This window comes from Terrapene carolina, unplaced genomic scaffold, assembly GCF_002925995.2.
Source record: "Terrapene carolina triunguis isolate 2854851 unplaced genomic scaffold, T_m_triunguis-2.0 Scaffold58, whole genome shotgun sequence".
Lineage (NCBI taxonomy): Eukaryota > Metazoa > Chordata > Testudines > Emydidae > Terrapene > Terrapene triunguis.
Window position 1 is genome coordinate 87,051,168 of NW_020664409.1, and position 23,748 is coordinate 87,074,915.

Here is a 23,748-nt window from a genome sequence, read left to right on the forward strand (position 1 = left end):
CCTTGTACTATAGTATCGTAACACCTCAAATCTTTAATGTATTAATCCACACAATTCCTGTGGTAAGGAAGTGCTATTATCCTCATTTTCCAGATGGGGAACAGAGGCACACAGGGCTGGATTTTTAAAAGTATTTAGGTGCCTATTGAGATACAGATATACTGCAAGTGGGATTTTCAAAAGCACTTAGGTGTCATTTGGGAGTTAGGCACCTAAACACTTTTGAAAATACCACCAAGTGCCTGCCTGCATCTTTAGCTGCCTAAACACCTTTAAAAATACAGTGCAGAGAGGCTAAGTGACTTGCCCAAGATCACACAGAAAGTTCATGGAACAGCAGAGAATTAGCCCAGGACTCCAGAGTCTCAGGCTAGTGCCCTAACTACTGGACCATGCTTTGTTCTTGACACTCTACATTATGTTTTAATTCATGCTCAGAAGTCCCATTAATTACAATGAGAGTTATACATGGGCTCCAGGTGGTTCATGTCTTGTTTATTCCTAAACACACAGATATTCCTCTGTTGGCCAGTATTTTATTCCAGCCAAAGTTACCATCTTACATTCAGACACTATGCATCCCTCTTCCAATTCAAATACCTCTCTACTACCTGTATTGAAACTATTCAGGCTTTGTGTTTGGCAGAGTGAATATGATTCTATTTTAAACAGTCATGAAGTCTTAACTAGTAAATAGCTGCATGTGACACTTTGGAAGAAATGTATTTTGTAAGTTAAATATAACAACTACAGCTGAAATTTCTGTTCTATGGGAAATTTTGACTTGTTTCCCTCCAATTCTAAATTTTAACAAAAAGCTGAAATTTTGAAGTTTGCCACAAAATGAAAATTCTGAAAATTTTTATTCAAGGGGATCAAAACATTTAATTTTGACTATCATTTTGATTCATTTCATCTTCAATTTTATATTAAATCATTTAACATAATGTATTACATATAGGTAATAAATATATAACATTAAAATAGTATTGTTGTATAATGTAAATTCAAAATGAATCAGAACTATAAAGTGAAATATTTCAACACAATCAGAACAAAATTTTTCACATTTAAAATTGTGTTGATCTGGGTTCTTGTCCTCACAAGGGTACCCCTGAAGAGCTCCATTGGTTTGCCTTAGGGACAATCTTTATCATATTATAAAATCAAAATAATCTCTGGTATATAATTACTGTATTACTGCAGAAAGAACTGTGACAGAATTATTTCTTCCATAGCTGGCAAAAAAAAAGTATTATCTGGGAGCTGTTATGCAAAGACAAAAAGTGTGTTAACTTTTTATAATATCAACATTTTTCTGCAACACTCTATAGCCTTAAACTCATGTAAGCTGTGCAGATCAAGGTAACATGTCTGATAACAAAATAAATTTAAATTGCCAAGTTAATGTTTTGGATTAATCATTTTGTCATCTTTTTTTCTCTTTTTAACAATCTAGGCTGAGATCTGGGCATGGCACAGCATGGAGACTGCATTTATAACTTGGCTGATAATCCTCTTCTTACACTGAGCAGAGGTCAAGTGTCACGCTGATTTTTTATTAAATTGTTCAGCATTGTTTGATACAGTTGCCATAATGTGCTGTACACTAATCTGTGGAAGTTAACATAGAGTTGGATCTGCTTGATAACAGATCCAGTCATTCCTTTAAAGGAGGACCCAGAGGACTGTCATAGACCACTATTCAGCCTCCTAGGAGTTTTCACATGCGCTGTTGTTCAAGAAGTCAATCTTCTTTTTTATGAAATGTGTCTGACCATCTATTACAGTTAAATGTTATATATGTGAAATATGAGCCTATTCTCCTTTTTCAATCCACCCACGCAAAAGAAAGCCTGAGGGAATAGACAGGCTTTGCAGCATGAGCTGAAGCTCAACATTTTTTTTTTTCGAAACCCAACTGTAAGGATCATTGGAAGCCACTCCGGAGGTGCTCAGGAAAAATTGCTTGTGTCCCAGCCAATCTCACTTGCTAAGATGAAGCAGGAAGATGAGACAGAGGCAGTCTTTAAAATGAAGACATCCCATGCTGGAAGGGCATAATGAATGGGGTCCTGCAGGGATTAGTTCTGGTTCTGGTTAATATCTTCATCAATGATTTAGATAATTGCATACAGAGTACAGTTATAAAGTTTGCGGATGATACCAAGCTGGGAGGGGTTGCAAGTACTTTGCAGGATAGGATTAAAATTCAAAATGATCTGGACAAACTGGAGAAATGGTCTGAAGCAAACAGGATGAAATTCAATAAGGACAAATGCAAAGTACTTCATTTAGCAAGGAACAATCATTTGCACACATACAAAATGGGAAATGACTGTCTAGGAAGGAGTGCTGCAGAAAGGGATCTGTGGGTCATAGTGGCCCACAAGCTAAATATGAGTCAACAGTGTAATGCTGTTGCAAATAAAGCAAACATCCTTCTGGGACATATTAGCAGGAGTGTTGTAAGCAAGAAATAAGAAGTAATTCTTCCAATCTTTTCTGCACTGATTAGGCCTTAACTGGAATATTGTGTCCAGTTCTGGGCGCCACATTTTAGGAAGGATGTGGACAAATTGGAGAGAGTCCAAAGAAGAGTGACAAAAATGATTAAATGACCTACGAGGGAAGATTGAAAAAATTGGGTTTGTTTAGTCTGGAAAAGAGAAGACTGAGAGGGGACATGATAACAGTTTTCAAGTATGTAAAAGGTTATCACAAGGAGGAGGAAGACATTTTCCCCCCTAAACCTCTGTGGATAGGACAAGAAGCAGTGGGCTTGAATTGCAGCAAGGGAGGTTTAGGTTGGACATCAGGAAAAACTTCCTAACTGTCAGGGTGGTTAAGCACTGGAATAAATTGCCTAGGGAGGTTGTGGACTCTCCATCATTGGAGATTTTTAAGAACAGGTTAAACAAACACCTGTCAGGAATGGTCTAGATAATACTTAGTCCTGACACAAGTACAGGGGACTGGACTAGATGACATCTCGAGGTGCCTTCCAATTCTATGATTCTATGATTTCATAAAGGAGCTTAAAATGCTAGCATTTTGAGTGGCACCTAGAAATGTATTGGAAGTCATAGAGAAAGCTACAAATATATTTAGCCCTGGGTATCTCCAAGACCTCCTCTTTTTCCATGCTACCTGATGGCATTTTTCTGTTGTGCTGAACCCCAGTCTTCACAATACTGCTGCCACAAGGCTCTTGCTGTCTGTCTTTAGCAAATGAAATCAGCTGGAACACTCAAACTATCTCTTTATAGCTGAACTGGAATGGGGAGAATGATAGAGGAGTCTCATTGAAGGTGTACGGCTCTGAAATTTACTCCTCCCTGCAATGTGACAGGGGCAAGTTTTGTGATGTTTAGCATGATACAATATACATTTACTCACTCTGTTTTCATCTTTATTTGGGCCCATGGCCAGTGGGTACTTTTCCACAAGAAATTGCAGAGCTGGATCTGATTTGTGTCTGTTCTTGGCAAAAGTTTACTTTAATTTCTTTAATGCATCTAGATACCATGATGATGAGCACAAGATAAATAAAATAAACTACCATGGCTGTCTACACAGATGGAAATATAAGTAGAAAAACATCAATAAAATATGGAAGGTCCTATTATGGAGTCCAGCCCCCGCTAGTGCAGGACACGATTCCCCACTAGAAGACTTAAGAAGAATAAGAAAAAAATACTGTTTATAAAGCAATCACCTCCCAAAGCACTCAATCCACTGTACAGCAACATCTAAACATAATATAAAACCTATCCTCCACTCCAATACAAACAGAAGGGAGAAAATTGGGTGGCATACATGGGTACAAGTGAAAGTAATATTGTGCCAAATTTGCCCCTTGTAAAAAGTACTTGGGAAATAAAAATACTAATATAAGTGGAGAGAAAGAATCGTAAATGATTAAAACTTTTTAAAGAGAATATTTAAAAATTATAGAAACATAAATTGTTGAATAAAAATTATAAATAGCTTGGCCTTGAACGTTCATGTTAATCAAAAATGATAATATGTTGCAAAAGAAGCAAAGAAAAAAGAAAAATTGTATGAGCCGATAATTGCCCAGAGTAAAAAATACAGACAAGGGTTAGTGGTTAAGAATATAACATAGAAAAATACGCTAGTTAGTTAAATCAGTTCAAAGAATCTTTCAGTCTTGTCACTCCACAGTTAGTGTTCTGGATCATATTATCTTCATATTGGCAGCGTCCAGTAATGTGTTCAATATATATGTCCCTCGACCAATGTATGGCATCGGAAACCGTCAATCGCCACATTAGCTTGGCATAGCATCCGGGCAACCTACAGTCCCAGAACACAGTCTTGTTCTTGGGGTCCCAAGTGCCCATTGCTTCGACAATCAACTCATGAACAGTAGTGGAGTATTCCCATTTCCTCATGGTGTCAGCCAAGGGGACATATGTTTCCAGTTTCCATTCTCGTGCCTCAGCGAAGGCAGCGATCTGGTTCTCGAAGGGGATCATCACATCAGCTATGATGATCAGCTTTTGTTCCTTGTCAGTGATCACGACATTTGGTCTTAGGTGGCAGTTGGAGTCCAGAATAGATGAGTTAACAATAACTGTTCCCATTGATGCCAGAATTGTTTTAATGAATCCATTCTGCATGGTGTTGTGGCAAAATAGTGTCTCTCGGATGACACTAAACTGTGGGGCGGGGGGGGAGAGGTACACACATTGGAGGGTAGGATAGGATCCAGAGTGACCTAGACAAATTGGAGGAGTGGGCCAAAAGAAATCTGATGAGGTTCAACGAGGACAAGTGCAGAGTCCTGCACTTAGGAAGGAAGAATCCCATGCACTGTTACAGACTGGGGACCAATTGGCTAAGCAGCAGTTCTGCAGAAAAGGACCTGAGGATTACAGTGGACGAGAAGCTGGATATGAGTCAACATTGTGCTCTTGTTGCCAAGAAGGCTAACAGCATATTGGGCTGCATTAGTAGGAGTGTTGCCAGCAGATCAAGGGAGCTGATTCTTCCCCTATATTCGGCACTGGTGAGGCCACACCTGGAGTACTGAATCCAGTTTTGGGCCTCCCACTACAGAAAGGATATGAACAAATTGGAGAGAATCCAGCGGAAGTCAACAAAAATTATTAGGGGGCTGCGGCACATGACTTACGATGAGAGGCTGAGGGAACTGGGCTTATTTAGTCTGCAGAAGAGATGAGTGAGGGGGGGATTTGATAGCAGCCTTCAACTACCTGAAGGAGGGTTCCGAAGAGGATGGATCTAGGCTGTTCTCAGTGATGGCAGATGACAGAACAAGAAGCAATGGTCTCAAGTTGCAGTGGGGGAGGTCTAGGTTGGATATTAGGAAAAACTATTTCACTAGGAATCACTGGAATGGGTTACCTAAGGAAGTGGTGGAATCTCCATCCTTAGAGGTTTTTTCAGTCCCCGCTTGACAAAGCCCTGGCTGGGATGATTTAGTTGGTGTTGGTTCTGCTCTGAGCAGGGGGTAGACTAGATGACCTCCTGAGGTCCCTTCCAACCCTGATATTCTATGATTCTATGAAAAGTTGCCATGCTCTGGAATGAGGCTTACAGCAGAACATGACATGGGGCAGGGTCTCATTTTCATATCCACATGTCCAGCATTGCTTGTCCCGGTTGCTGTGTCAGACTGATCTATTGGGACACAGTTGAGGTGTGCCCTGTGGATGAAATGACAGTCCACAAAGTGAGTGAAGTCACCTTGTGAAAGGAAGTGGCTGCTGGCATCCCATTTCAAGGTAACTTCAAAGACCTTGCCTTGATCTGGTTTCCTCTTCAGGTCTCTGATATACTTTGCTCAGACAGCTTTCTTCAGGACAGCCTTAAGCTTCGTCCTTGCTTGCAGGATGACAATGGCCATTCATGTGATGCTTGAGGGACCAGGACTCTCAGTTCCTGTTGCTCCTCACACGATGGCCAATGGAAGTCAGTGCATCTCTTAAGGTGCCAAGGGATGTTCCAGGCACGGGTCCACAGTGAGGCAAAGTCTCCTCCTTCTTGTCTGAACTCTCCCTCCAACAACCCGCTCAAGTAGAAGCGATGTCATGGCTAGTTGGGATCCTGGCAATTCTTTTCCTAATGACCCCTGATTGCAAAGCTCCTTACCACTAAGTCCAGGCAGGTCAGAAGATAGAAAGTGTGAGTGACAGAGGTCACCCCTGAGGGGAATGCCAGCATCACCTTGCCTGTGGGAAATGTGCATCACCTTGTTGCTGGCCGTCTGTGGAAGATACATCCACTCTTTGACCAGCCAGGTGATACGTCTCTGGTGACTGCCAGTCCCCTTTGGACAAATGAAATAAAGAGGATCAGGAACGTGTTAAGGGCATTGATTTTCTACTACAGTGCCAACAGTGATGAGTTCAGCCAAACTGCATCTTGCACAATACTCACAATGGTATCCTCTGGGGTCTGACTCACACAAAAACCTAAAGGCATACCAAGATGCTGGTATCTCTCCATCATCAAAGTGAGTCATAGGCTCTCCTTGGATTGAGAAGACTGCTGGCAAAGCCTACTGTCATTTCTGGCTGTCAACATGAAGGGATGCAGACTTTGCCACATTAAAGCAGAGTCCCATCCAGCCGTCAGTGGTGGCATTAAGCATATGTTGGAGCAAGCATTTGTTGGGGTCATCGGTGATGAGCACAAAGTCATTGGCATATGCCAGAATGTTCTTTTTCTTATCACAGAGACTGAATCTGTCTAAACCCTGTATGACTATCCTAATAAGCAGCTCCATCACCAGATTAAAGATGATGGGGCTTAGGGGGAAGCCTTGCTTCACACCAGAGCAGATGGTCACCGCTGGGGTCTCACCTTCCACCGAACAGATGGTAGTGTCACAGTTATCATACAGCTCTTGGATCAGCTGAAGGAACTTAGTCGGCAACCTGAACTCTCCAAGGATAGAAATGATAAGTTGGTAGGGCATCGAGCCAAAGGTATTTGGCAGGTTGAGCCATCCCATTGTACACTGCTGCCTCTTTGTTCTTACAGTATGGAGGACAGTTTGAAGAATGAAGATGTGCTCGTAGCAGCCTTCATTAGACATAAAACTTTTCTGCTGTGAACTGACAGCCCCTTCCTTCAATGCCCATTGTGTGATCTGGGCCAAAATACATGTGGCATAGAGTTTATAAATGACAGAACACAAGGAGATGGGCTCCAGTTGCTAGGATTGCCAGGTTCCCCTTGGAAATTAGTATGGTCATTACTGTCTTCCATGTGCTAGGAATACAGCCGAACTGTTTGTACTTGTTGAAAATGGTCACAAGCACAGGTGCCGGTTTCTAATTTTCCCTGTGGATGCTCAATCCCAAATCCCACCTCCACTCATCCCTTCCCGTAAGCCCCCACCCTGCCCGCCTCTTCCCACCTCCGCTCCACCCCCACCCCATCTCTTTCCAACCCCTCCCCATCCCCACTCCTCCCCCTCAGGAGGCACTGGAGGGAGGGGGAGGAGTTGATCAGCGGGAGCCACCAGCGGGCATGAGTGCAGGGGATTGGGGGAGCTTGGCTGCTGGTGTGTGCTAAGCACCTGCTAATTTTTCTCTGTGGGTGCTCCAGCCCTGGAGCACCTATGGAGTCGGCGCCTATGGTCACAAGCACAAAACATCCCAGCTCCCGATTTTTCAACAAGTCGTAGTGGATGCCATCATTGCTTGGGGATGTGTTCTTGGTTTTCACTAAAGTTCCTCAGGAGTAAAATCACCATCAATCCCCTCAGGGGAGCTCAGCATCAGTAAATATTTTAAATAGCTAGGATGCCATATACAAATCTGATTGTCCCAATTGAAGTCATCCTTGCAGAGTATTGGTAGTGTCTTGCCAAAGATGGTACAGTATGGAGATGGTCCCTCAAGAATCTCCCTCATGGCCTTAGGGCAGTTGGAACTGATTTTATTAAAGCTTATGTTAAAATTATCTAAAGCACAGATTAATGAAAATGTTTCTATTCATCTGAGTATAATGCTTAAATTATCCAAAACTAATCAATTTGCTTTAAAGAAATCATAAAATGCATATAGTACATAAACTGCAATATCCTAAATTAGAGTTTATAAATTTAACAATACAGTTTAAATATTAGTATCCAAATACTCAGATATATCACTCATGGATAGTTATACTAGGAGTAGCTTGTGGAAAATAAATATAGCTATGAGTGTAAATTATCTCTCATTAATCAAAAATTTAGGGTAAGTTGTCCCTCAATAAATATGATCCATTAGAGAAGTATTTCAGCTACTTTGTTAATAACTAATAACTGTCTTTGCTTCTCATTGGCACTCTAGCTCATTTTTCCTTATACTGCTGATGTCCATTGATATGTTCTAAATAAATGTCCCTTGACCACCTGATGGTGTCTGACAGCATGAACCACCACATCAGCTGGGCAAAGCGCTGACCGATTCTGCATTCCCATAACACTTGCTTGTTACTGGGATCCCATGCACCCAGGGCACTGACGATCAGCACATGTATTTGAACCTTGTAACCCCTAGCTATCAAGACATCGACTGGGGGGTGGGGGGGTGTCGTGGAAGGCCAGGGTACTGTTCTCAAGAGTTACTGTGACATCCACCATGAGGGTCCTCTTCTGTTCCTCGTTAGTAATGATGATGGCCTTGATTAGGCGGTCTTAGATGGCGTTGTGGTGCAGCTGCCAGGCTCTGGAATGGAGCTTGCAGCTACAGAAGATGTGGGGTAATACCTCATTGGCATAACCGCACTTTCTTCATTGCTTGCCCGAGTCCCATGATGGATGGCTCCATTCTGTGGGACACAACTGAGCCAAGCTCTCTGGATGATTCTCCAGGTGGCAAATCAGGTGAGGCTGCCACTGGGGAGGAAGTGGTTACTGACGTCCCATTCGCATGTCACCTCAAAGACCTTGCCCTGTTCCAGCTTCCAACTGGATTTAAAAAACTTATTAAACTGGAAAACTATTAAACTATAAAATTATTAAACTAAAGTGGATCTTAGCCAAAAGGCTAAGAATTTATTATTTTTTGTTGGAGGCTTTTAAACCGTTATTTTAAAAACTTTCCCCAAATAAACTATCCAACAATGGAAAATGTTCCTTTAATTTTTAGGATATTTTCCACACCTATTTGAAGCTCCTTCTTTTGTGACCTCTCTCTCCATCGGACATAGTGTGAAAATGCTTCAACAGGTGCTTTAAAACCTCCTGGAGATGTCTCCTGTTAAAAGTTTGCTACACAGAATGGAGGCCCCTTATCTGATCTTACAAGTTTCAGTTGGAGAGCATACCCATGGGCAGCCAAGAACCAAACACGATTGACTTAGGAAATAATGTTACTTTTCGGACTATAGCTTTGACTTAAGATGTGTGTTAAATAAATATAGACTCATCTGTCATCCACTTGTTTAATGTTCATTTAAAAAAGTAACACATAGAGTCAACAATACTGTCTATCTTTAGCAAAATGTTAATAACTAAATAACATAAATAACAGAAAGTGACACCATCCAATCCTATTTACTCACCACCTGCAGCTGACACGGGCTTTTAGAACAAAGTTCTTGTTCTCTTTCTAGCTCGCACAATTTGACTATCTCCATGGTGCCTCCGCATGTTTTTGCTTAAAAATTTCTTAGAATTGCAAAAACTTCAATTTTTAAACATATACAAAACAATCACATGACCTTCTTTTTTGCTTATGATAAGCATGGTTTTGCTTTTGTTATAGCAATTTGGGGTATTAGTCCCTCTTTCTATTGCCTAAGCTAGTACTGCTGAGTCTGAAGGTTTTTTACTATGTATCGCATATACTTATATGGCTCTCATTCCAGTAGTACCTGAGCACTTCACAATCTTTAACACATTTATGCTCACAACACCCAAATGAGGGAGGGAAGGACTACTGTCACCATTTTACAAATGGGGAACTGAAGCACAGAGAGAATAAGTGACTCAACCAAGATCATGCTTGAAGTCTGTAGCAGAGGAGGAAATTGAATCCCAGTCTCTCAAGTCCCAGACTAGAGTCTGAACCACTATACCATCCTTCCTGTTTTTTGAAACACATTTCCCCTTAAAGACATTAGTTCATGTATCAAAATCTAAATTTATTTTCCAATGGTTCAGGGCACCAATTATCTTGCTAACTTTCCTTAAACAAATGACAATTAATCCCAGTCTACTAAGGAAGATATTGAACATATTGAACATATTAATAAATGATCTGGAAAAGGGGGTAAACAGTGAGATGGCACAATTTGCAGATGATACAAAACTACTCAAGATAATTAAGTCCAAAGCAGACTGTGAAGAGTTACAAAGGGATCACAAAACTGGGTGACTGGGCAACAAAATATCAGATGAAGTGCACTGTTGATAAATGTAAAGTAATGCACATTGAAAACATCATCCCAACTACACATATGAAATGATGGGGTCTAAATTAGCTGTTACCACTCAAGAAAGAGATCTTGGAGTCATTGTGGATAGTTCTCTGAAAACATCCACTCAATGTGCAGCGGCAGTCAAAAAAACAAACAGAATGTTGGGAATCATTAAGAAAGGGATAGATAATAAGACAGAAAATATCATATCACCACTATATAAATCCATGGTACACCCACATCTTGAATTCTGTGTGCAGATGTGGTTGCCCCATCTCAAAAAAAAATATTGGAATTAGAAAAGGTACAAAAAGGGGCAACAAAAATTATTAGGGGCATGAGGAGAGATTAATAAGACTGGGACTTTCATCTTGGAGAAGAGACAACAAGGGGGGGTATGATTGAGGTCTATACATTCATGACTGGTGTGGAGAAAGTAAATAAGGAAGTGCTATTTACTCCTTCTCATGACATAAGAGCTAGGGGTCACCAAATGAAATTAAGAGGCAGCAGGTTTAAAACAAACAAAAGGAAGTATTTCTTCACACAATGCACAGTCAACCTGTTGCACTCTTTGCCATAGGAGGTTATGAAGGCCAAGACTATAACAGGGTTAAAAAAAGAACTAGATAAATTCATGGAAGATAGGTCCATCAATGGCTATTTGCCAGGATGGGCAGGGTTGGTGTCCCTAGCCTTCATTTGCCAGAGGCTGGGAGTGGGCAGCAGGGGATGGACCACTTGGCCATTGCCCATTCTGTTCATTCCCTCTGGGGCACCTGGTATTAGTTGCTGTCGGAAGACAAGATACTGGGCTAGATGGACTTTTGGTCTGACCCAGTATGGCCATTCTTATGTTCTTATAAGATACTGTCCCACATGTAGAAAGTGACTCTGAAATGCTACCAACTCCCAGTAGATTGTTTTCCCCCTTTTTATATAAATATCATTATTAGAATATGTACATGTTAGAGCTGGTCAAACATTTTCAGTGGATGTTTTCCCTCAGGAAATGTTGATTCAAATGAATCAAAATACTATATTCTGAGGGAATGTATTGATTCTATCAGAATTTTTTCTGGAAACTAGGTAGGCTGGTTGGCTGGCAGCTTGGCCTGCTGGCTGCCCAGCTGCCCAGACCCCCGGCTAGCAAGTGGGCTGCTTGGCTGGCTGGCTGGCTGCCCAGTTGCCTGGCTTCTCAGCTACCTGGCTGTCCAACTGCTCAGCTTGCTGTCTGCCTGAGTTGCCTGTTGGCCAGCTCCCAAGGTACCCAGATGCCTGGCTAGCACTGAAACAGGCTGTTCTGTTTTATTGGAAATTCCACAGTGCTAATATTTCATTCCACTGAAGAATGAAATGAAAAATTGACAATCCAGAATTTCTAATGAAAAGGAAATACTGTTTTCCAGCCAGGCAGATATTATATGTTGAACGTTATAAGGAGCCGTATAGCATGTGTATGTACTCTGACCTCTACTGGTTACAGTCAGAACTGCTCGCCACTCTGTCATAAGGCATCCCGAAGCCTCTTTCTAAGCTTATCTGTGTTTTTGGAGCCAGAGGAGCTGAATCCTCCCCCCCCACACACACACTGTCACCATAAAGTTGATCATGATGGACACCTTGGTAACCATCATTAAGTGACCTACGTGATTACAAATTTGTTACAATATTCTTTTCACTCTAGTAAATAGAGATTACATGAGTTTAAGTACAATTAATTATCTGTATAATACTGTAATTAATGTTGAAGGGGGTGCCCAAGAACCAAATATTGCTTTTGTTTAAATCCCCAGCATTGCTCAATCCATACTATGGACTGGCCATATTCAAATTAAATAGAAATAATCTCATTTTAATTCTGTAGAAACAAAGTGTCACCGGATTTCACAGCCCATAGGGCAATTTTGTACCAATTTAATTTGCTACCGGTGAAATATAAAACCTTACACTCATGGCACTTTATAAAAATTCTGACATAACTTTAAATACAGATGTATAAGCAAAACCACTGTAATACTCATATCTGAGAATGAATCAAACTGCCTGGTTGGGCACTTGAATCAAAGATTAACATAGGCTACTAGAATTTCTAATGCCCAACTTGATTAGTAGTGAAATGTATTAGAAATTATCTCCATGTGTTATTTAAAAGATTAATAATCCCCAAAACATGAAAATTGCATTCCAAATGTATAATGTAAGAATAAAAGAAAACACTAAATTCAAGCCCCTTAGATGACGGCACCTTATAGTTTCATGTTTAAAGAGCTAATATCTATTTAAGGCTGTCCATCAAGTCTATTATTCAATAACACTTTTATCCCTGACAGTTCTGGGTTATGGTTAAAATCACTATAATTAAGCACTGATGTCAGCAGAGTTCTAAGTAAATTCATCCTTCCCAACATCTGATCTCTGCAGTTTATGATTTCTATGGGATTATTCCCTCTAAGTAGTTTTACAAATTGACAGGATTTGCAATGGCTACTGGCAGAAAATGATTGCTTATTCTGTTCACATAGTTTACCCTTTTCGCATGTCAATTTATATTCTCAGCAAATTATAAAGCTGTTCACCATTATCATAATGCATTGGCAGTCCATCCTAGTTCCGTGCCAAGCACTTCTTCTAGCATAGCTATAGCTTGTACCATAGAACATTTTCCTAAACGTAAGAACAAATTAACATCTCTTCCCTTAAACTAATTCATTTCACCACTTCGTATACAGCACTACATATACTAGATATTCTGTAATTTAATTAACATTTTTAAAACCAAAAATATGGATTGAAATAATGTCCTTATGTTGTATTAGCTCACTTGCTCCCAAATTCAGCACTGCCACATATTTCCAGGGAGACACTTTAATCAGTGGGTGCTCATGTCTAGATAACTCTGGGCCTTAATCTCTCTATGCTTCAGTTCCCCCTCTGTAAATTTTGAGTACTGATACTTTTTCTCCCACTTTTGATTTAAGATTGGATTTTTTAAAAGCAGTGAACATTGGCCTAACTTTACCGCCACTAAAGACAATGGATATTTTACCATTAACTTTGAAGGGAGGAGATTGAGGCCAACCCTGAACACTTTAAAATTGGATTGCATGCTCTCTCAGATAGAACTAAGTGCTAAGTCATTTGCAGTCAGTTATTAAAAAATGGCAAGTTGCATGCCTACCATTTCACCAAAAAGCATACCAAAATATGATATAATCCTTAACTTCAAAGTGTGCAATATATACTGTGCAGTCAGATGGGATTGTTGGGGTACTTAGCTTCTGTGATTTTAAAAAGTCCTAGTTAAGGTGCTGTATTATGTTAATTTAGAAGCTACCTTTGATCAGTAAAAATCCTGTACAATTGCAGTGTTTGCCACAGAATCCAAAAAGAATAGGGAATAACCTGAATAGAACTGGCCCTGGCTTTAAAACTACAGGGGAAGGAATTAAATGTAGTTAAATCTGCAAATCGTAAAACAAATATACATGTGATTTAGAGCAGATATTAGGTATATATGGTATTTCTTATTCTTGTGGGCACATATTGGCCAAACTATTTAGATCCTGTGGTTTCATCTATACTATCGTTTTGTTTTGTTTCTCAAATGATGTTAATCTACTATGCTTGCCTTTGTTGTGTCTCATAAAGAAATGTCTGAGAAGCTTGTTCTGGAATGGCCACATAAAACAAGGCATATAATGGACATAAAATAATTATGTAAAAAACACAATGTGGGCATAAAAAGGGATAAAACATTACCTAAATCTGCCAAAACCACAGTGAATAACACAACCAGATTAGCAAACACAGATGTTTGACAATTCAAAGTACAGGATATGGTCACTACCCTGTGTGTGTGGCATAAATGTAAAAAGGGTAGAGTTGTTCTTACAGTATGGAGTTGACAGCACATAATTCCTTCTTTCAGAAATTCAGGAATTTTAAGGATTTTATTGCCTTTCTGCTGAGTGGTAGTAGGTTTGGGGAGGGCTTTCGTGTCACTCTTCTGGTTGGAGCAGAAATCAATGGCATAGAATTAGGTATTTTCTTAGTGAAATGTATTTATTTATAAAATGTACATGACTGCTGAATTCTGAAGCAAGGCTGGCAATAAATGGCATGCAAGCAGCACAAATTACATAGACCCAGGACACTGTGGTCAGGCTGAATGCAATATTGTCTTTATGTCCCCTTTACAGACTTGTACCTCCTTTCAGTATGTCCCCCTAGTGGCTAACCCACATAGTGGCTCTAAACATTTACTACACCACACAAACAACCCTCTCGGGCTTCTGCCCTGTCTCAAGAAACAGCTCTTTTGCCTCTGTAGCCTTTTAGGGATTCACACAGCAACACAGCCAAAACTGACTGCTTAACAAACAGCAGCTTTGCAAGAACTATTGGCCCGCGCCTTAAGACTGCATGGTCTGCAGACAGTGCATTTGGGCATGAACCTACTTCTTATGTATCTTCTTTGCAACAACAAAAGGAACCTCATTATGGTATCCCTGCATGACTAGGAGAGGAAGTAAAACGTACTGTCTTCTTAATGAGTGTCTGTCTTTGGGTGTGGAGATTGGATCAATGGCCCCACATGACAACTCATAGCATAATGTAAGACAAGCTAGCTGGAATAATGCTTATTGAAGGACAACTTGGGGTTTCCACTGATTTTTTGATAGAAAAGGAAGAAACATTTTGCTGTCCAAGGTGTGTCAATTCGTGTCACATTATTTCAGAGCAAGGACACTGTCATATGATGCCAGAGAGACAGCAAAACAATATAATTTCTTGCAAAATTCATTACTGTCTGAACTTTACTGTCAACATGTGAATTCAATATATGGTATCAACTAAAATTTCTTTCTAGCAGATGTTTTCAGTTACCTTCAGATGGCTCAACTGCACGGATAATTCTCTATAAAATACCACCTTTTTTAAAAGTAATTATTTTTAAAGCATCTGATTTTTTTAGGATTATAAATGAAGTTGATGTTTGATATACAATGTCCATGATTGTACAATTTGTATATTTGTGTTATAGCTACTCAGAGAGCAAATTAGGGAGACAGAGAATAAAGAAAGCTGCATGCATTGTGTAAGTTTAAAACCTGGTCAAGTATGCAGTGCACAGAAACACTGTTCAAAACATATTTGTATTCTATGCTGCACAGTCAGTTACCTACTGAAATAAATTATGTATGGTTGGTGAGCTGATTTATAAGCTTGCCAATGTAGTTCAGGAGCAATGGATCAGAAACAAAAAGACTGCCACCTTTTAAATAAGAAAACAACATTAAAGAATAAACTTCCTTTTCTAATAACTTGAAAATCATGCTCACTAAAGCTAGAATGAGTTCATCTCAGGCACAGTAAAGGAGGCTTGCATCATGATTCTTTAATTTGCAGAAGCTGTATTATTATTCAGCATGTGTTCTCCCTAACTTCACAGGGCTCAGACAGCATTTTCATGTTACCAACATGTGACTAATGGAGATCAATCTCAGACTGAAGAGATTTTATTTAAGTAAGATCTGCAATGATTAGTTCAGATTAAATCCAAAATATGTGATCTGTAAATTAATCTATTTAAACACACTCTGAAGAGCAAAATACTTTGGGTACTTTACTGTTTGTTGTGTCATTCCTAGCCACCTCTGTAATCTTGGGTTGACCATAAATCTGCTTTTAGTATCTAAACTATCCAATCCACTAAGAAGTTGCATTAGTTGAAGATAAATTCAGAGAGCTCTTATGTGATTACAGTCAAGGGGTGAAATCACTTTAAAGATATTTACTTGTTACCTTGCTTTTTGTTTGTATACTTCCTAAGAAGAAATATTTCACAGTGCATAAAACTCCTTTAAACAGAATATAAATCATGATTTTAAAAAAAATCAGATTTTTAATTATGTGATGCCAGTTCTTAATTTTTTCCCCATTTTATAGTGTTAAATTGTGGAGCTGGTTACAAATTTTGACAAAACTTTTTTACATCAAAAGATGTCTCATTGAAACTGAAATGTTTTGCAGAAATGTGTCAGTTTCACTGAAATTTTCTTCAGGAAGGTGTCTCAGGTCCAGTTTGGAGGGAGGGAGGCAGACAGACGCACACACAGACACAGAAAAAAGCCTGGGGATTAGGGGATGTGGGAGAACCAAGTTCATGTTGCTGCTCTAAACAAGGCAGACCAGGAATTTAAATTCCTGGGTGCTCTACATTCCAGGCAAGTCTCTCTCTCTCTCTCTCTCTCTGGTCAAAGAATATATAATTATTTCTACAAAGTAAACAGCTTCAACAGGAGACAATACAAGAACAAGACTGCCTCTATAATCAAGTGTTAGGGCATTCAGGTTCAAGTTTCTCCACCAGAGTGTGTGAATGTCCACTACTGGACTACTAGCTACTCTGGGTGTGTACAGGGAGACTTTGGCAAACCAGTAAAGTGCCTAAAACCATTATGGCTTATTGTTAAAAAGCAACCTAGTCAGCAAGCTGTAAATTGGCCAGTCAGCAAACTCAGCTTGACCAAGGCAGGAGGGGAGGGGGTTTTGGGGTGCCACAGAAGGGGCAGCTTGACGCTGCGTACTTCCTGTTAAGAATTGTGTTGAAGTTGCTGATACATGCATTTTAAAAGAGCAGGAATGTCTATTGGGGTCTCAGAGCTGCAGACTCTGGAAAAACCCACACCTGGTTAATCAATAATCAGAAGGAACCTCTTGCTTGAAACTGCTTACTTAAAGTTTTCTTTAAGGGACATGTCATTGTATTACTAATGTATAAATAAGGGGGAAAAGCTTGAGATAGGCGGGACTCGTTTGGTTACTCTCCCTCTGGATGCATCTTGTGTTCCTCACTGGCAGACGGGCTGCCACTGTGCCACTCGAGAGCCACACCCAGATTTGGTAATTATCAAGGGTTGGAGGTGTTTTACTAACCTGTTGCGGATGTGTGTAAGTGCTTGAGACTAGTAAAGTTTAGCTTTAATTGAAAGCACTCTTGTGTTGTCCTGTTTGTGCCAGCCATTTATCGGTCGGACGGCCGTGTCTCCCCTGATTTATTTCCTGACGCCTCCTCGCACAGAGTAAAGTTACCAAGAGCTTTGGGTTGAAAGGACCCCGGGTAACAGGTGCTCTCTCATTTTTTCATGAAAAATTTCCAAAAAAGGCTCATTTCTGTTCTGCATTGGAACAAAACCAAATTTTGAAATCTCAACATTTTTTGCAAAATAGAATTGCTGTTTTCCAGCCTGCTCTATTAAACTGCTAAAATGTCAGTTTTCTATCTCTTGCTTTACTTTGTTTCCTAATTCTTAATATAATTACAGATTTTACATACAAGTTTCTTCTACTAAGATTTTCACACTAACTATGCTCAGCTACTCTGAGAAAGAAGCATCCATGGCCTCATTAATGTTCTTAATGTGAGACCACTGCAAATTCAGGCTCAAAAATGAAAACCAGATAGCTTGTGCAACCAACACCTGTGACCCTAAGAACCCTTAAGTGTCAACTGGCAAAGGGTTTATTGTTCTGTAACAGTAACACCTGACAAGGCTGATAAACTGACTATACCCAGCACATTGCTTTTGTAGTGTTTATCCAAAAAGGGTCAAGTGAGGAAACTAATCAAAGCATATATCATACTGATTCTCATAATCATTGTGAGATGTATGTACAGATGCTATTTAAGAAGTTGTGTATATGTACTGAAAATGTGTTTTTAAAATCTGTGTCCAAGGCAGAATTGACAATCAGGTTTTGGGTCAGACAGAGGATGTTGAATCATCTCTATCTCTCGGCCATGTAGATTAAGCATTGTAAGCCAACACAATGGAAGCCCCCTTTTGTATACGGAGTCAACATGAGGATGTGAAGGCAACATTGAGGGAATGAACCATGGAGTGTGTATGGGTGTGTGTGTGTCATCCTGACTCCGGGGACAAAACAATGAACTTTTAGTATATAAGAAGAAGGCAAATGGACACCCCTTTATCCTTCATTGAGGAAGCAAAAAGGACAGTGCTTTTTGCATTCATGAAAGGGGAATCCTGGATATGTTGGTTGGAAACACTGAGAGATTGCTTTAGGTCTCATAAAGGTTTTTAGCCTGTTAAAGGTAAGTTACGTTTGTTATACATTTTTGAACCAAACAAGCTGGTGTATGCACTGTTCCTCTGAGGTACAGCTTACCCAGTAATTTCTGTGAGTGTCCTGTGATGGAGCTAGATACTACAGGGGAATGCTTCAAGTGGGCTTGGGGACTGGCATGTACCTATTATTAACCTGAAAAGCAAAGGAAGGGCAGGGAAAGCCCTGAGGAAATTGTTTGGGTAGTATCTGGGAGCTGTCTAACACACTGGGTAGTGTCTAACAGACTGGTAGTGTCAGGGAGCTGACATCCAGTTAAGCACAAGCAAATCTTCCTCTCACTGGAGACAGGGGGTTAAAAAGGTGACTCACAGTCCTTGGACACCTCTAGAATCATCACATCACCACCTTCTGGCATATTGAACTTCCACAAGTTAAGGAGGCTGACATTCTCCTACCAGACTGTGTTCCTCTATCAGGGTTTCCTATTTGCAGTCACTGTGGTCTGTGTTTCTATGTCACTTAAGTACTTTTGAAAATACCATTTTTAGTGCCCACTTATGATTTTAGGAGCACAATTTTAGGCTCTTATTTTTGAAAATTTTGCTATGTGTATGTAAACAATTTCACAATGCCTTTGTTAATATACTGAAAATCTGAATATTTCATTGTTAACACTGAAGCACTTTTGTTTTCAAGGTATAATGATTTTAAGAAACATATAGATTCATAGATTCATAGATTCTAGGACTGGAAGGGACCTCGAGAGGTCATCGAGTCCAGTCCCCTGCCCGCATGGCAGGACCAAATACTGTCTAGACCATCCCTGATAGACATTTATCTAACCTAATTTTAGCTCCTGATGCTGGAAACACTTATGCAAATGCATGACCTTAATAGAACCATTGAAGTCAATGGGACTATTCATTTGAGCTAACTTAACACACCTGCATAAGTGTTTTCAGGATCAGGGCCTTAATTGTCAATATTTTGATTTTTGTCTATAGAAGTTTTATGGCTGTTTTAAACAGACATTATTTAAATCAATGACTTAAATCACCTAGATTTTAATTACTCTACTTAGAAATATGTGGATGTGCAGAGTATATATGATGGATTGGAGTGACTGAAGAAAAGCCCTGCAATTTCAAATATATATATATATTTCCTTCATCCTGATGACAATGTAAGGTGTAACTCATTAAATGTATGTTATACCTGAGTCAGAGCATATGGAAACTAAAACACTGGTACATTTCAATGTCCTTTCACGTCATTCCTCCTGTATTCTTTACCTTACCTCTTGTAAATTATATGACATGCATATGTGGAATGACTGCTAAAACATGCTGGTTATTAGTCTGTGGTATATCTGTCACTTGTATAAGGCCTGCTTCTCCACTGTCTTGCATTATGTAAACTCAGTTAGACTTGCACAAAAGAAGTGGAAAGCTACTGGACACTCTACAATTCATATTTGATAGCATTTTATGCCAGCTTTGTACTCACTTTGTAAATGACTGCAGAAGGCACAAGGCAGTGGACAATCTGGTCCTTGAGATTCAGTATCTTACAAAACATCAGAGCTAGGACTAAAGCCTATTGGGGAGCCAAGAAATTGCCTTTGTTTAAATTGGATGCAGCCCTGATTCTAGCCCTCTGACTTTAAATTGTGACATTATGATTGACAGAAAAGCTATGTTAGACTTTAGTGATGGTTTCTAGTAATTTACTTTTTTTAAATTTTTTTTAGTTATAATGGCAAAATAACTATTTAACATTATAAATTAAGGATCTGACAAAACCTCTATTATAAATAACACCTACTTTTAATGCTTATCAAATTTTGAAATAAGCCACCATTTGGGGGATAAATTGAAATAAATTGAAAAGTCCTATACAAATGAATTGATTTTTCAATTATTCAGCCACAGAGATAGAAATAATTCACATTAAGACTTTTAAAAAATGCTTTCTGGTGTCTGAAGAACAAAAAAAAAAGCTTTGTTTTAAAAATGTCAAAATTGAACTATATGTAAGCCTTGTAATGTCGTTGCAATGCAGGAAACAATTCAGTTTTGAAATAAAATTATGGGAATATAAAAATTGTCTACTGAGAAAGCTCAGAATGGATTGAGTAAAGGTATGACTGAGAATTAAGAAGTCATTGATAAGTGAAAGCTAGTAAAGTGCTTAGAAGATGAAAAGCATTACTGTGCAAACAGTAAGAATTATTTCAGAACTTCAGAAATACAGAGTATAATGTAATACTCTGAATGTTAGCATATCAAAGATTTGCTGATTATTTATTTAACTTAAAGTAGAAAATAGAATAAGAAGGGAGAGGAAAGTTAGCTATCTTACAGTCATAAGTATTTCTAGGATGTCAGGTAGAGAATTATACAAGTGATGAATATGATACTGAAGAAGTTCCCCTGACTCCATTTTGTATTCTTAATCTTCAATTTCTGTCCCTAGCTTCCCTCTTGAATAAGCAGGAGTCACTTCACCAATTGAAAGCTTCAGGTCACTTACCATTAGACAATGTAGGTCACATGACCAGAGCTGGACAATTCCTGGGCTGTGCATGCCCAGTAGGACAGAGTAAAATGAGGTATGGACACAAAATAGTTCAGATCTGGAACATGGGCAATGGGGTCGAGTGAGGTAATCATAACTCTGAGGTAAACAACAACAGTGAGCATGCACAAGGCTATTAGTATTGAACAAGTCTGAGCATGTCTGGACATGTCCAGGCATGCCCAAGAATGAATGTTGGTCAAGGATGAGGGAATGCTTGAAGGCTGTTACTGAGCATGTGCCAAGTCCAAGAATAATGTAATGGCCAATATTGAGAATGTACAGTAAGAAGCTAACCGTATAAAAGGCAGGCAGTTAGCACAGTGGAGAGAGAGATCAGAGAGCAGGCAAAGAAGTCAGTCAAGTGGCAGCAAGAAGAGCTGCTGAAAAGAAGCTGCTGTGAGACCTAACTGCAGATGATCAGAGGGCTGAACAAGAGGACAGAGGAGCTGCTGGAAAGACAGTTTAGAATTCTGAGAAGAATACTGCCAAGAAAAGCCATTTCAGCAGCAAGCAGCAACAACATTTGTAACAATGCAGTAGAATGAATGGATAGTAAGCTTGCTTTTAACTATAGTTTAGCATAAGTTTAGTATAGAATAATATTAGTGTGCATGAGTGTATGACTGGATGGCTGTTAATTGTCATTTCCTTATGGAAAACTTAAAATATAAGTTAAGAATTGCTGTCAGCACTTCGTTGCAAACTGGCCATTTGTAGCAAAACTCCTTGCTTAGGATCATTTAAACTGTATGCTATTGCAGTTTAAATGCTTGTTAACTTGCAATAAGGGATTTGTGTCTTATTTACGATTTTAGATTACATTGTAGTAGGGATTATTGGTTACGTTAATAAAAAAATACTTTGTTTTGGAAAATATACTTGCTTGTGTCAATCGGAAGATTAAATCGGTGTCCTTCATATGTTTCCTTGACTACCCCAGAGTCCATACCCCAGATTAAGGAGGTGAGAGGCAGGTTATTTTAGGGGCATTCCAAAGCCTAAATTATGGGGTAATAAATACAAGATTTATATAAATAATGGCATCTTGAGGACTGTGATCATAAGCAGTCAGTTCCCATGTAGATGTCATGAACAATTATGATTTCAAAGTTCTTCCTAAATGTCATATAAATACCTCATACACAGTGACCTTCCGTATATCTGTGTGCAGTTCTGGTCTCCCATGTTTAAGAAGGATGAATTCAAACTGGAACAGGTACAGAGAAGGGCTACTAGGATGATACGAGGAATGGAAAACCTGTCTTCTGAAAGGAGACTCAAAGAGCTTGGCTAGTTTAGCCTAACCAAAAGAAGGCTGAGGGGAGATATGATTGCTCTCTATAAATATATCAGAGAGATAAATACCAGGGAGGGAGAGGAATTATTTAAGCTCAGTATCAATGTGGACACAAGAACAAATGGATATAAACTTGCTATCAGGAAGTTTAGACTTGAAATTAGACGAAGGTTTCTAACCATCAGAGGAGTGAAGTTCTGGAACAGCCTTCCAAGGGGAGCAGTGGGGGCAAAAGACATATCTGGCTTCAAGACTAAGCTTGATAAGTTTATGGAGGGGATGGTATGATGGGATAGCCTAATTTTGACAATTAATTGATCTTTGACTATCAGCGATAAATATGCCCAATGGCCTGTGATGGGATGTTAGAAGGGGTGGGATCTGAATTACTACAGAGAATTCTTTCCTGGGTGTCTGGCTGGTGAGTTTTGCTCACATGCTCAGGGTTTAGTTGATCGCCATATTTGGGGTCGGGAAGGAATTTTCCTATGGAGCAGATTGGCAGAGGCCCTGGGGGGTTTTCGCCTTCCTTTGCAGTGTGGGGCACGGGTCACTTGCTGGAGGATTCTCTGCACCTTGAAGTCTTTAAGCCATGATTTGAAAACATCAATAGCTCAGACATAGATTAGGGGTTTATTACAGGAGAGGGTGCGTGAGATTTTGTGGCCTGCGTTGTGCAGGAGGTCAGACTAGACGATCATAATGGTCCCTTCTGACCTTAAAGTCTATGAGTCTATGACCTGAGATTAGATAGATAGATAGATAGATAGATAGATAGATAGAACGAACTGAAATTCATTTTTAAAAGAGTATGTGTGTACATCTGTGTGAGGGTAGTGGATGGAGGGATCCTGGTCTCCTGTTTTGGCTTACCAGGGTCTTTCCAGCAAGGGCTGTTGTATGAATTCAAGAGCAATGCAACCAAACTTTTGGTGCATGAAAGTGTAACTGACATTCAAACAACAGTGGAACCAACTATGCAAAGTGCTGTCAGTAACTCACAGTAAACAATATATTTTATATATCTATATACACATGTGTATATATTATATATATTCTTCTATATAGTACTAACTTCTTTCAGTTAGATTAATCCTTGGCATTTCATGTAACTATAATAGTTAAAAATTAAATTCATACAGGAATGTGATATTGAAGTTGACAGTGTTACTTTAATTATATTTTCAGAGCATCAAAAGGAGAAATTGACATGCAACTCCTGCTGCAGATAAAGGCATTTAATATACAAGTCCAATTCCTTCCACTCAATACCAAAATTATGTACCCCATGTGTCTAATTAGAAAAATCCTTATAGAATCTGCAAGTTTCCCTGAATATATATTCCATTCTCATTACTCATATTTGG

The 23,748-nt window shown here is 39.4% G+C and overlaps 1 protein-coding gene across 1 annotated transcript in view; it reads right to left on the minus strand.

The window, feature by feature from the left end:
* CSMD3 (CUB and Sushi multiple domains 3) overlaps positions 1 to 23,748 on the minus strand; it is a 1,099,171-nt gene that overhangs the window by 728,851 nt on the left and 346,572 nt on the right. The gene's annotated exons all lie outside the window — the stretch shown is intronic.